We start from the raw sequence: 14114 nt of genomic DNA, 5'->3' as shown, positions 1-14114 counted from the left end.
TTAACCGCTTTTGATGGTTAGATTAGGGCACGTTTTGATTAGCATACCTTATGCTTTGCATGTTTGCATCATTCTTTTGTCTTGCATGCACCGGGCTCGGCGCATCATTCAAACTACATTGTATTTCAATACCTATTTGAATACATGCATCAAATTATTGCATTCATATGCCAACTTAGACAACCGAGCCTATTAGTTGCATTTTGCATATGTTGCATTAGGCATTTGTATAGTTAGGATCCTGTATATTTCTAACTAGCTTTTGTTTTGGCTTGGAGTACACTGTAAGCATTACGCTTTAGCATACTTGCATGAGTGTGAGTGATGCCATGTTTAACGTGCTTGCCATGCGGATATTTGCTTAATTGCTATAACTGCATGAATGCCTGTGGATGAAGGCTTCATTACTTGAATTGGAACAATTCATCAAATGTGAGTTTTAAACCCACTTTGCGAAGTGGCAAATCATCATGTTTTAAAGACCATCTTGTGAGATGGCAAATCCGTGTTTTAGCCCACTTGCGAGTGGCATTTTCAAACCATTTTCAAAAAATGAACATGAGTTGTTTTGTTCCAATTCTCGCGATTTTAGTCAATACTTGTATGCTGTGTGCATCACATAGTAAGTTAGCTAAATAACCGGATAAGAACACATGTGTTTTTAAAACAACATATCATGCTTAGTAGAGGCCAATCCTTTGATCAGGCAAGCGAGGGTGCTCATTTCAGGACCTTCCCCTCTTGTACCCAAGTTACCGAGCCTAGGCAACTTTGGTGATGACGGACATGTGGCCTTTGGTACGAGTCAAGGTTTCCAAAATTTTCCACAAACAAAATATTTAGGTGGCGACTCTGTAATCTGGCAAAGTAGTACAGTTTTGGCATAATTTGATTTAAAATCGATTTTCCAAAATGATTTGCTGGATTGGACTCTTTGGTGTTTATCAGTCTCACATTGCACTTTGTGAGATTAGATTCAGAACCGTGACAGGAGTCCGAATTGTAGGAGACCAATTCGCGCATCTCCGAAAGAGGGGCGCGCGAAGAAAGTCGAGTCCATAGTTTCTGGCGACTCTGCAGGGGAATTAGAGAACTTGACTCAAACTCAAGATATGTTGTTTTATCTACATTTATGTGTTTCTTTGCATTACACTTGCACAGGTGCGCCTAAGTCACAGTGTTTGCCATCTACTATTCCTGAACGGTTTGCTGGAGGCTTACTTTGAAAAATGTTCCATAAGGTTGACCAGTTGTGGGCTCTGCCACGATGGGAACACAAACCTTGGATCTGGATCACCGCCGTACCGTTTGATCCACCTTTAACTTCTCGGTGTTTGGTGCGAGAGCGTAGACCACCCAAACTTCCTCCACGCGCCCCCCCTTCGGAGAGGGCGCGGATTTGGGTTCATAGCTACAAAAGTTTGGACTCCTGTCACAGTTCTGTATCTAGTCTCACAAAGTGCAATGTAAGACAGATAAATCACCAAAGAGTCCAAATCCGACAAATCGTTTTGGAAAATCGATTTTAATCAAGAAGTGCCAAACATGGACTGCTTTGCCAGATTACAGAGTCGCCACCTAAATGTTTTGTTTTTGGAAAATCTAGGAAACCCTAACTCGTGGCTAAGGCCACGTGTCCGTCATCACCAAAGTTGCCTCAGTTCGGAACTTGGGTACGAGGGAGGAAGGTCATGAAATGAGCACCTCTTCTCGCCTGATCAAAGGATCGGCCTCTACTAATCATGATATGTTGTTTTCTGGGTTTTCAACCTTGCGAGCTCAATTTTTCCTATTTCAAATTTTTCATGCTCTAACTTTTGCCTAGGTCGTCCTTTCAGGTTTTCGGCCTAGCGAGCCACTCAGGGATATTATTTCTTCAACTTGTCCATATTGATCGGTTGGTAGAACTCAAGGCCATCCAGGTCCATTAGAACGACAGCTCCACCCGACCAAATAGATTTGATGATGTAAGGACCAGTCCAATTGGGTCTGAACTTGCCCCTAGGGTCATGGATGGGAGCTCGGTTGTCTTTGAGCACCAAATCTTCTTCTTTCAGATTCCTGGACTTAACTTTCTTGTTGAAAGCCCTGGCAATTCTGCGTTGATAACCTTGGATATGATACAGTGCTTTCAGCCTTCTCTCGTCGAATAGCATGAGTTCTTCAAACCTGCTCTGTTACCAATCTGCCTCAGCTATCTGGCACTCAGCCATTACTCGCAACGACGGAACCTCAATTTTGATAGGCAGAACAGCCTCCATCCCATAAACCAAGGAATACAGAGTTGCCCCAGTAGAAGTTCGAATTGATGTCCGGTAGCCCCAAAGAGCAAATGACAGCTTATCTGGCCAGTCCCTGTAGGTTTCCACCATATTCTGCAGAATGTGCTTGATGTTCTTGTTGGCAGCCTCAATTGTTCCGTTGGTTTGCGGCCAATATGTGGATGACTTATGAAAAGCCACATTGTACTTCTCCAACAAGTCTATCACCTCCTTCTTGAAGTGGGAACCATTATTTGAAATAATCTCATTCGGGACCCCATACCGGCAGATAATGTTGTTCCTGATGAACTTAGCTACATGCGACGCCTTCAACACTGCGTAGGATTGGGCTTCAACCCACATTGTAAAGTAGTCTATAGCCACCAAGATGTACTCATGCCCGTTCGATCCCTTCGGAGTAACTGCCCTAATCACATCAATCCCCCAGACTGAGAATGGCCATGGCGAAGTCATGTTGTATAGCTTTGACAGTGGAATGTTTATGCGATTTGCATGGATCTGGCATTTGTGGCATGGCCAGACAAAGCCAGTACAATCCTCCTCCATGGTTGACCAATAGTAACCCTATTTGAAAATTTTCTGAGCTAGCATTACCCCGCTCATGTGCGCTCCACACTCTCCTCCATGGATGGCCTCCATCAGGCGCTTCAACTCTTCAGCATTAGCACACGATTTATGCATCCCAAGATGACCTCGTTTGTACAGTTTACCCCCGCAAATGATGAACTTAGCAGCCATTCTTCGAATTGTCCTCTTGTCTTTGGCATTTGCCCCTGGTGGATAAGCTTCCTTTTCCAACAAGTTCCAAATGTTGAAATACCAGGGGTTTTGATCTTGTACGTCATCTTTGGCAACAATCAGCTTGTAGGCTGGCATGAATTTCTGTTCAATAATTATCAGACGCATCCGGACTCCAAAAGGAATGTCTATCATGGAAGATAGAGTTGCTAAAGAATCGGCGAACCTGTTGTTCTCTCTTAATAGATGGGCGAAGTTCAACTTTTCAAACCGACGAATCAGAATGTCCAAGGTTTGGTGATAGATTTTCATTCTTTCTTCTTTAACTTTCCAGTCTCCTTTCGCTTGAGACACAACTAGGTTCGATTCTCTGATGACGTAAAACCGCTTTGCCGCTAGTTCCAAGGCAGCTTGTAGTCCAGCAATACATGCCTCATATTTTGCTTCATTGTTCGATACCTTGAACCGGAGTTTGAAAGCTAAGGGTATGCGGGAATTGTCGGGTGCTATCAGTAACACCCCTATCCCGTACCCGTACTAGTTTGATGCTCTATCAAAGTACATAGTCCATGTTTCTTCTTCAACATACAGAATGGCATCATCTGGGAATAGATATTCTATTGCTTCATCTCCCTCCACTGGGTGATCGGCTAGGAACTCCGTTACCGCTCTCCATTTCACAGACTTGCGCGTCATGTATTTCAAATCGAATTCGGAGAAAAGAAGCAACCAACGGGCTGGCCTACCCCTAAGTGCTGGTTTCTCGAAGAGATATTTGATGAGATCTAATCTCGAAACCAGTATTACAGAGTGAGGTAACAGGTAGTGCCTCAACTTCCTGGAGGCCCATACCAAGGCCAGACAAGCCTTCTCCAGTGGAGTGTAACGGGTCTCATATTCCAGCATCTTTTTGCTCAGGTAATAGATAGCCTTCTCCACTTTGTCCTCAGACTCATGTGCAAGCATGCAACCCATTGTCGTTTCGGTTACTGACAGATACAATATCAACGGTTTCCCCGGCTCCGACGGTGACAACACAAGTGGGTTCTGTAGATACTGCTTGATCTGCTCAAAAGCAACTTGGCATTGGTCATCCCACTGGAACTTCTTTCCTTTCCGCAGGAGACCAAACAGTGGTTCACGAGTTAAGGTTAATTTTGCAATAAACCATCTTATGAATTACACTTTACCCAGAAAGACTTGCACCTCCTTTTTAGTCCTTGGTGGTGGCATTTCTAAGACGGCCTTGATTTTGGAAGGGTCGACTTCGATGCCCCTTTCTGTGATCAAGAACCCCATCATTTTCCCTACTGTAACACCAAAAGTACATTTCTGAGGATTCAGCCGCAACCAATACTCTTTGATCCGTTGGAAAAATTTCTTCAAGGTGGTGTAATGGCCCTCTCTTTCTTTAGATTTGACAATCATGTCGTCCACGTACACCTCAACCTCTTTATGGATCATATCGTGCAAGATCATGGTCACAGCCCGTTGGTACGTAGCCCCAACATTCTTCAAACCGAATGGCGTCACCCTATAGCAGTAGGTTCCCCACGGGGTAGTGAAAGCAGCCTTCTCCCTGCCTTCGGGGGCCATCAAAATCTGGTTGTAGCCTGAAAATCCATCCATAAATGAGAGCAGTGCATGCCCAGCAGTGAAGTCCACCAATTCGTCGAGATGCGGCAGAGGAAAGTCGTCCTTTGGACTGGCTTTGTTCAGATCGCTGAAGTCCACACATAACCGAATTCTGCCATCCTTCTTCGGCACCGGAACTATATTGGCCAACAAGTATGGTGTAGACGTCCCCGAACGCCCCAGAAGGATGAGTCCCGTTCTGTTCGTTTGGGCTCACTACAGTTCGGACTCTCGAATTGTCACGGTTCTTAATCTGAACCAAAGAGTCCAAATCTGACAAATCGTTTTGAGAAAACCAGATTTTTAGAAAAGAAGTGCCAAACATGGACTGTTTTGCCAGATACAGAGTCGCTACCTAAATATTTTATTTTGGGGGAATTTAGGAAACCCTGACTCGTTTGCCTAAGGCTACGGGTCCGTCATCACCAAAGTTGCCTCGGCTCGGGAACTTGGGTACGATTGGGGAAGGTCATCTATGAGCACCCTCGCTCGCCCGATCAAAGATCGGCCTCTACTAACCATGATATCTTGTTTTGAAAGCATTATGTGTTCCTATTCCGGTTATTAGCCTAGAATTACTATGTTATGCGCACAGCAAACAAGTATAGACCAAATCACCTAAATTAGAACAAAACATTGCATGTTTGTTTTGAAAATGGTTTGCTACTCGCAAGTAGGCTAAAATGTAGGTTTTGCCACCCTCAAGTGGGCCTTAGAAAAGATGGTTTTGCCACTATCTAGTGGGCTTAAAACTCACAGTTTTAATGCATTATTCTAATTTAGGTAATTCAACCTCCATCCACAGGGCATTCAAGCAGTTATATCACATAAGCAAGTAGCCTCATGGTAAGCATGCTGTCATGGCAACACTCACACGCATGCAAGGATGCTAAAACATAAGTGCTTACCGAGTACTCCAAGCCAAAACAGAAACTAGTTAGTAATCATATGCATGATCTTAGTTCATGTTAAGATGGCTAATGCAAGACATGCAAGATGCAGCTATAATAGGCTCGACTAATCTACGGATGGCATATGAAATGCAACAACTAACACGTATTCAACTTGGAATTGAAATACAATGCAGTTAGTATGATGTGCCGAGCCCGGTGCATGCAAGACAAATGTATGGATGCACGCATGCATAGCATAAGGTATGCTAATTTAAATATGACTTAATATTAACCATCAAAAGCAGGTAAGTAAAAGGGAGAAAGAAGTGGGGGTTGGAAGACATGCACACACGCACCCACACTTATTACAAATTCGCCCTCACTTGGAGGGACCAAAAGAATAATACAAATTAATTAACCTATAAGCTAATTAATTATTACAGACCACCTAATTAATTAAGCAAATTAACTAAGCTAAGAAAGCAGTAAAAGCCTCGGGAAGAGGATCCAATGCGCGCGTGCTCGGGTTTGCTCGGAAATCCAACTCCATGCACAAGTTTGCCTCTGTTTTCCCTGCTCTGCTCCTCTGAAAATTACACAAGTCCCAGGGAGCACTCTATGGACACTGTGGAACACCACCGGCTAAGGCAGAAACACCACCGGCCATGTCCGGATGGTCATCGACCATCTGTAAAGCCATCGGCCAACAATGGATGGCCGGTCGGCAGTATAGATGGCCGGTCGGCCAAAGCTTCCTACAGAACCTGTTTTGACAGCAACAGAGGAAAAAACATGGCATGGCAATGCATTTCAAGCAAATGTGTGCACCACCACATCCCTTATCATGTTTGTGACTCAAATGGGCATGGTGCTCAATTCTCGGACCACCAATCGCGCATTTTAATGCGTGATGGCCCAAAAGCCAGGTGTGCAATTTCAATATGGAATGCAATGCACAAAACAAACAATAGGCCCCAACCTCCATCATAATATATTCAAGAGGCAAGAAATGCATGCTTAATGTTATGTAACCTAGGCATGGAAGCTAAGCATGCAATATGAGCATGTGAACAAGCAATGTAAACATACAAGCATGCAAGTTATGCAAACTAACGAGCATGCAAGATGGATGAGCATGCAACGACATGTGGGAATGGTCTTAAACCAAAATGGGCAGCTCTCAAATAGGCCCAAATCAGTGGCCAAATGCCATAGAAATAAGGGCCAAAACACATACAAGCATGCATGCACACAACGTCCAACACTTAGGCACCAAAGAGCAACTTTTAAGCACACTTAAGAGAGGATAAACATGGATGCATGGCATGCATAGAAAGCTCTGAAATCATATTACAGAAGATGCAAAACCAAGTAAACAAGACAAGCTAAGCATGCAAAAATGGTCTAAAACTCAAGGTAAGCCAAGGGGGGTTACATGGTAGCTATACAAAGCAAGCCATGGATGGCCTAAGAAACAAAAAACAGACCTTAAGCATGCTAAAACAAGCATAAAAGCTTCACAAAGCTAGGCCAAAACAAGTAAGCATAGTGGTCTAAATGCTGGGCACATGTTAAGGCAATTCATGGCATTACAAGACAAGTATGCAAGGCAAGCATGGTGTGTCTAAACAAAGTAAAAACGGTGCTATATCATGGAAAAATAAGCACAAATAACACTAAAGACATAGCCAACATGAACTTAAAAATGGTGCTCACACATGAGGCTAAAATGACACTTTTTGAAGACAACAAGGAGAGGGGATGGCCCTCTCCTTCTTAGGACCTTAAACCACCATCCTCACCACTGAAATCCCTCAATACTTCAGTGGTGAGGAGGCCCAAACAAGGTGGTCCCAAAGCTCACCAAAAATAGCACAAAATGGGGCCAAACAAGGCCTAAGTGGGGGTAAACGACCCCAAACACAAAAGTGACCTTAATGAAGTATCTTAAACAAAAAAAAAACAGAACTTTTTTATGTTATACACAAAGCTCAAAACAGAAAACAAGATAGGATAAAAGTGTGTGCAAAAACGGGGAATAAAGAGGGAAAATGAGTTACCTTTGTAGCCAAAAGCGGAAAGGAGCCTCTTGGTCCAAAAAAACAATCCCTTAGCCTCTGAAAATGGCCTCCAAGCTCCTTAGGTTGATGATGGAGGTGTTGTGCTAGGAGGTGTAGTTCAAATGGCCAAGAACTAGACCCTTTTGCACCTTCTAACCCACACAAATGTAGAGAGAGAGGGAGATATAGAGAGGGAGTGATATATATATGATATATATCATATTTTTTCTAACCCTCTAAAGGGGAGGAGAGGCCCTCTTTTTATAGAGAAACCAAGGGGGCAAAGCTTCTCTTAGAAGCTTTGAGTAAAAAGGCCAAGCTTCTTAGAAGCTTGGAGCAAAAGGGCCAAGTTTCTTGGAGAAGCTAGGTAAAAGGGGTCAAGAGGTTCAAGCTTCTTCAAGAAGCTAAAAAAGGGTCAAGCTTCTTAGAGAAGCTAAAAAGGGTCAAAAGGTTCAAGCTTCTTGGAGAAGCTAAAAAAGCATCAAGCTTCTTGGAGAAGCTTAAAAAAAGGTTCAAGCTTCTTGGAGAAACTAAAAAGGGTCAAAAGGTTCAAGCTTCCCTAAGAAGCTAAAACCAAGAGTTCAAAAGGTTCAAGCTTCCTCAAGAAGCTAATACAGGGGGTTCAAAAGGTTCAAACCCCCCCTCAAGAAAAGGTCTCGACCAGAAAAGTGGCTAATCGGCCAACAAAGTTGGCTGACCGACCACAAAATGTGCCGATCGACCATCAGCAGTGCTGACCGGCCATCACCAGTGGCTGGTGGCAAGGAAACAAGGCCGGTGGCCTCAAGCCATGGCCGGTGAGGTGTGGGATGGCCTACAACCTATTTCCCACCCTCAGAAGCAAAACAACAAGTGTTTGATGTAAAACCAAACACAAAACAAACAAGTTGAGAGGTCATGAGGCAAGGCGCGTAGCCGAAACCTCTGAGAACTCAAGACGAACACGAACAAGGATGACCATCGAGTGTTCAAACGATGACGTCCAAGTCTTGAGGACGGTCAAAAATGGGGTGTCTACAGTTGCCCCTCTTTGACAGAACTCGAAAGTCATAAGAATGACGGGAGTGAATGTCAAAGCCCAAGGACGACCCATTTTTGACAAGGCCGAAGACTTAGACAAGCACGCAAGACAATAAAGATATGCGCCCGAAGGCAGGGGCAAAATGCAACTGACAATGCAAGGAGCCGAACATAACTTATGATCATGCAAGAAACATAGGGACGTATCCCGGTGTTTTGGAAAGGTATAAGCATTGGAACGTATTCCAAATGCTCTTAACCAAAGAGGGAGAAACATAGGGACACATCCCGGTGTTTCGAAACGAAGGAGAAACATAGGGACATATCCCAGAGTTTCAGAAGGAATGAGAAACATAGGGACGTATCCTGAAGTTTCGCAAGGAACGAGACACATAGGAACGTATCCCGGAGTTTCGGAAGGAATGAGAAACATAGGGACGTATCCTGAAGTTTCGCAAGGAACGAGAAACATAGGGACGTATCCCGGCGTTTCAAAAAGAGAGAGAAACGTGGGGACGTATCCTGGTGTTCCGCAAGGAATGAGAAACATAGGGACGTATCCCGGTGTTTTGCAAGGAGAGAGAAACATAGGGACGTATCCTGGTGTTTCGGAAAGGAGAAAGAAACATAGGGACGTATCCCGGAGTTTCGGAAAGGAATGAGAAACATATGGACGTATCCCGGTGTTTCGAAAAAAGAGAAAGAAACATAGGGACGTATCCCGGAGTTTCGGAAAGGAATGAGAAACATAGGGACGTATCCCGGTGTTTTGAAAAAAGAGAAAGAAACATAGGGACGTATCCCGGAGTTTTGGAAAGGAATGAGAAACATAGGGACGTATCCCGGTGTTTCGTAAAAAAGAGAGAAACGTAGGGACGTATCCCGGTGTTTCGGAAAGAAGAGAGAAACGTAGGGACGTATCTCGGTGTTTCGAAAAGAAGAGAGTAACGTAGGGACGTATCCTGGAGTTTCAGAAGGAAGTAGAGTGTGCATAACAATGCGATTGAACTGTGCATAACAATGCAAGTAGAACGTGCGTGATAACGCAAGTTAAAGAGGTGCATGATAATGCATGTAACGGTGCATAAGACGGTGCGATGTAGATTAAATGCACAAAACAGTGCGATGCAATGCACTAACAAGTACAGGCAAGGTGCGCAAGATAGCGCGATGCAATGCACTAACAAGTGCAGGTAAGATGCACAAGAAAGCGCGAACAATGCAATGCACTAACAAGTGCAGGTAAGGTGTGCAAGATAGTGTGAGTAAGGTGCACAAAAGAAGTGCGATAAGGTGCATTTTCTATGCAAGTATGGGAGCGTTTTCTATGCAACATGGAAAGGATATTCTATGCAATATTGAAGACATATTCTGTGCATGAGACAAGCATATTCTATGCAACATTGAAAGCAAAGCATATTCTATGCGAAATCGGAAGCAAGCATATTCTATGCATGAATCATAATGATGCGCGGCACGCATGCAACAGAAGTGTATATGAAAGGTCACATTCTATGCAGTAGAGGAGCATCAAATATGTACTTTGGTGCCTCTGATTTACCTCTCGGAAGACTTGGCAACCCGCTCAGCTCAAAAGGGGACACCCTGTCTATATTGGCGAGAGATAACATCTGCATGTGAAAGCCTCGGGTGCTGTTTGGATTGCCATTCTGACTTGAAGCAGGCTTACACTTGAGGTAGAGGCGCACTCATACTTCGGTAGCATTAACAAGGCCTGAGGGGGTGCATCCGGAATACAATCATGGAATTTGAAACAAACTCAGATGCTCCAATTTTTCATCTTTTCTTTTGCTTTGCAGTCTGGAACCCACATAGCTTCAGGTAGGTCCTTGTTTTATTGTTCACACTTATCGGGGGTGGACCCTGCAGTTTTATGAAAGAACAAATACTTGTGTTGCACAAATGTGGAGAATGGCACAGCACTTCGAGCACAAAACGATTTGATTGAAATTGAGAAATGAGTTCTCGATCGGGCATTGAGCCTACGACTGGCCACAGCCAAAACGACTCGACAAAGGAAAAACAAAAGTAAACAACCTAAACACATCGAGTAACACCCGAAATGACTCAAAACAAGATTTGAGACAAACAAAACAAAAGACACGACATACAGACTTGCACAGGGAACCTGTTTCTCCGGGTATTGTTTCCCACCCATTCTCCGTTTGTGATTCTCACATCACTCGGCCCTCAAGCTCGATTTTTCTCTCAAAACCCTTTTCTTGCTTTTTCTCTCGGCGCATATCTCTCTATTCTTTAATCTCTCATTTTTCATCCCTCCCTAGGGTGGTTGATGAATAAACAGGAAGTTGCGGGTTCTTGCCCCTAGCATTCTGCTAGATTCTCTTCTTCTGCTCATAACAGTGAACTTTCTCCCACAGAGGGGTTGCGCTACAACTGGACGTGTAGCAAATCTGCAGCTGGCGTTGGTTGACGATGCTCTGTTGCGGAGTTTGGACGTGATCAGATCTATCCAGATTAGGGAATGGAATATCTTGATCCATTCCAGATCGTGCTTCTACCTCGTTGCTTGGAGGATGAGAGAGCTTTCGGCATTTTGCTGTTACCTTTAGTTGTGCTCTTTTCTAGCGGATATAGTGCCCTTCTGGCAAGTAGCTGATGACGGGGACCATTTTTTTTGTTTTGGTTTTCTACTAAAACAATTTTGATTAGCATAAGAGTTTGATTAACATGCTTGTTCGACTTTTTGATTTAAAATCATGCAAGTTAGGTTATGAGCACTGAAAATTTTCCCTTTTTTGGGTCCAACAAATGGTCCAGTTTTTTTTGAAAAAATGGAATAATTTTCGAGACAATTAGCCAACCTTAGTAAAAATTCTCAAAAATTATTTTTGCAAACAGCCACTGCTTAATGAGCACGGAACTTACTCTTGAGATGCACAACCTCAGATCCCAAGGAAAATTGCCCCTTGTTTGAGGAGAGCTGCATGGCAACGGAAAGTTGCCCCTTGTTTGAATAGCACCGCAGCGCATTGGCAACGGAAAGTTGCCCCTTGTTTGGATAGTACCACAACGCGTTGTAATCAATCTTCACAGTGAAGGTCACAACCAAACTCTCGGATACAGAGAAGGCAAAAATGATCAAAACCATTACATAGACATAATCAATTTGGAAGTGTTTGTGGCTGGACTTCAGGATGAAGTTGCCTACGTATCCCAAACATGAGAATCAAGCCTTACGTAGTTCCGGGGTAAGGTACACTCGGGTATTAACCTCTCCTTTTGCGCTCTAACTTTTGCCAAGGCCGCCCTTTTGGGTCTTCGATCTTGCGAGCTCTGTTTTTCTTTTCTTTTCAATTCTTTTCATTTCTTTTTATTTTTAATTTTTTTTCATCTTTTCTTTTTCATTCTTTGTATTTTTTTTCTCTTTTCTTTTTTTTCATTCTTTGCATTTTTGTTTTCTTTCTTTTTCTTCTTTTTCTTGCTCTAACTTTTGCCTGGGTCGCCCTTCCGAGTTTTCAGCCTAGCGAGCCTCTCAAGGATAAAAGTGTAGCTTTGTCCATGTCAAATGGTTTTGAGATCCTGAAGTCATCTGAATCCAGGAGAATAGTTGTTGTTGTTTGCTAATGATGTAAGAGTCCATCCAATGGGGGTTAAGTTTGCCCCTAGTGTTGTGGATAGGAACTCGGTTGTCCTTCAGCAATGCTTTTTTCTTTCCTCCCTTATGGGATTTGGCATTCTTGCCGATCTTCATCTTTGACTCTTCGAGCACATTTGAAATTCTTTTGCCCCTAGTTCAAAGGGGTGCTTCTGATCTAGCTTTGCAAGCTTCTTTTGACCTTCTGATCTTCTTGATCTGACTTTCCTGGCCTCTTGTTCGAGGGCTGCTTCAAATCTGGCCACACAGGCCTCACATTGTGGTTGACCGTTGAACATTCTGAATGCAAGTTCAAGGTTTGAAAGCAAGGGGCCGAGTCTTGAGGCTGAGAGCGATCCTAGGCTGTACAATCTCAAGAGCGATTCCACACAGGTCTTCACAGGATCGCGCAAAACATTTTTTTTGAAATCTTTTAAGAAAGCGACAAATCGCTCGTGCGGAAGACAATGTGAAACCAATATAGATCAAGCTAGGATCCTTCTCAATACTCATATTAACAAGCATGATTTCATTCACTAAGGGCTTAGCACGCCTCTCTTTCTCTCAATTGATCAAATTTTGCAAAACCCGAGGAATTCCTTCCTCTTCATTTTTATCACAATGTTCAAAAACAGTTTTGAAAAACTTAGGTCAACGCAATGACTTAAAAGCACAGAAAAGCAGGTGAAATGCACTGTCGTTCCATTCAACTTTCTGGCACAACTGGCACAAGGCAGAAGCAAGCACAAAAGCATGAAAAACCACTGCTGTTTCATTCATAACTGTTGGTGTAACTAGCTCCATGGCAGAAACAGACTCAAAAGAAACCGAAAAGACAAACACAAAACAAAATAGTGATGCCCGAGGTAACACCCCCGGAATCACCTGACTCTAACAAAACAAGACTGACTCGATACAACAAGACAGACCCGACTGACTCAGTATGAAAAGACTGACTCAATACAAAACGACAAGATTGACCCAATACCCAAGTCAGAAAGCACAAAACTAGCATTCGTAAATGCTCAAAACAGAGCGTACCAAATGCCACATCTGGAGTAAACTGAGTGCCGCCCGCAGGTGGTTCATCCCTCGATCACATCACATTATCTCCCACAAGTTCACTGATCAAGTGTCGATAGACTTTGCAGGACCTGGTGCGGGGATGACCCTATTGTCAATCAAATTTTGTATCTCGTGGCGGAGACGGACGCAACTGTTGGTGTCATGACCGGTCTGTTGATGAAAAGCACAGTACTTAGTCAGGTCATGCTTTGGAGGGAGAGGATAGGGTAGAGGCCGTTGTTCTAACGGTTTCAGATGTCCTTTCCTGAGTAGGACCCCCAGAGCTTTAGACAAAGACATATAAAGTGGGGTGAAAATCCTCTTGCCCCGGGGTAGATAGTCTGAGGTTCGGGGGTTTGGATTGGACGTACCAACAAAGGGGGTGGCTGTTTTGGTGGTGATCATTCCAACTTCAAAAGATCTCGCAGCTGCATCACCACTGGTGGTCGCATTCGAATTGCGGGAAAACGCCCTCCTGGCCTGCTCTCTATCATTGTCAATCTGGCCCTGTTTTAAAGCATCCTCAATCTGTACTCCCATCTCATGCAAATCTGAAAAGGTAGGGAAGGGGAGCACGATCATTTTCTGCATTAGTTTGGGCTGGAGGTTGCGCACAACCATCCGTATTTGATCCTTATCCGTTGGCCTAATGGTCACCATTCAGGCCTTGGCCCTCCAACGGGCCACGAATTCTGAGAAGCTCTCCTTTGGCTCTTGGCGGGTGACTTCAAGATCACGAGTTGTATTGTGTACGCACCTGGGCAGTTGTTTTCGGACCTACTCTCACGATTTCAGCGTGGTT

General features: G+C 43.8%; 1 pseudogene; it reads right to left on the bottom strand.

Annotated features, from left to right (window-relative positions):
* LOC114272910 (anthocyanidin 5,3-O-glucosyltransferase pseudogene) overlaps positions 1 to 14114 on the bottom strand; it is a 309444-nt pseudogene that overhangs the window by 89364 nt on the left and 205966 nt on the right.

The sequence above is a fragment of the Camellia sinensis genome, chromosome 1 (genome assembly GCF_055761805.1).
Source record: "Camellia sinensis isolate YWXY chromosome 1, ASM5576180v1, whole genome shotgun sequence".
Classification (NCBI taxonomy): Eukaryota; Viridiplantae; Streptophyta; class Magnoliopsida; order Ericales; family Theaceae; genus Camellia; species Camellia sinensis.
The sequence above is the reverse complement of the archived record's forward strand: the minus strand, read 5'-3'. Positions and strand labels throughout refer to the sequence as shown.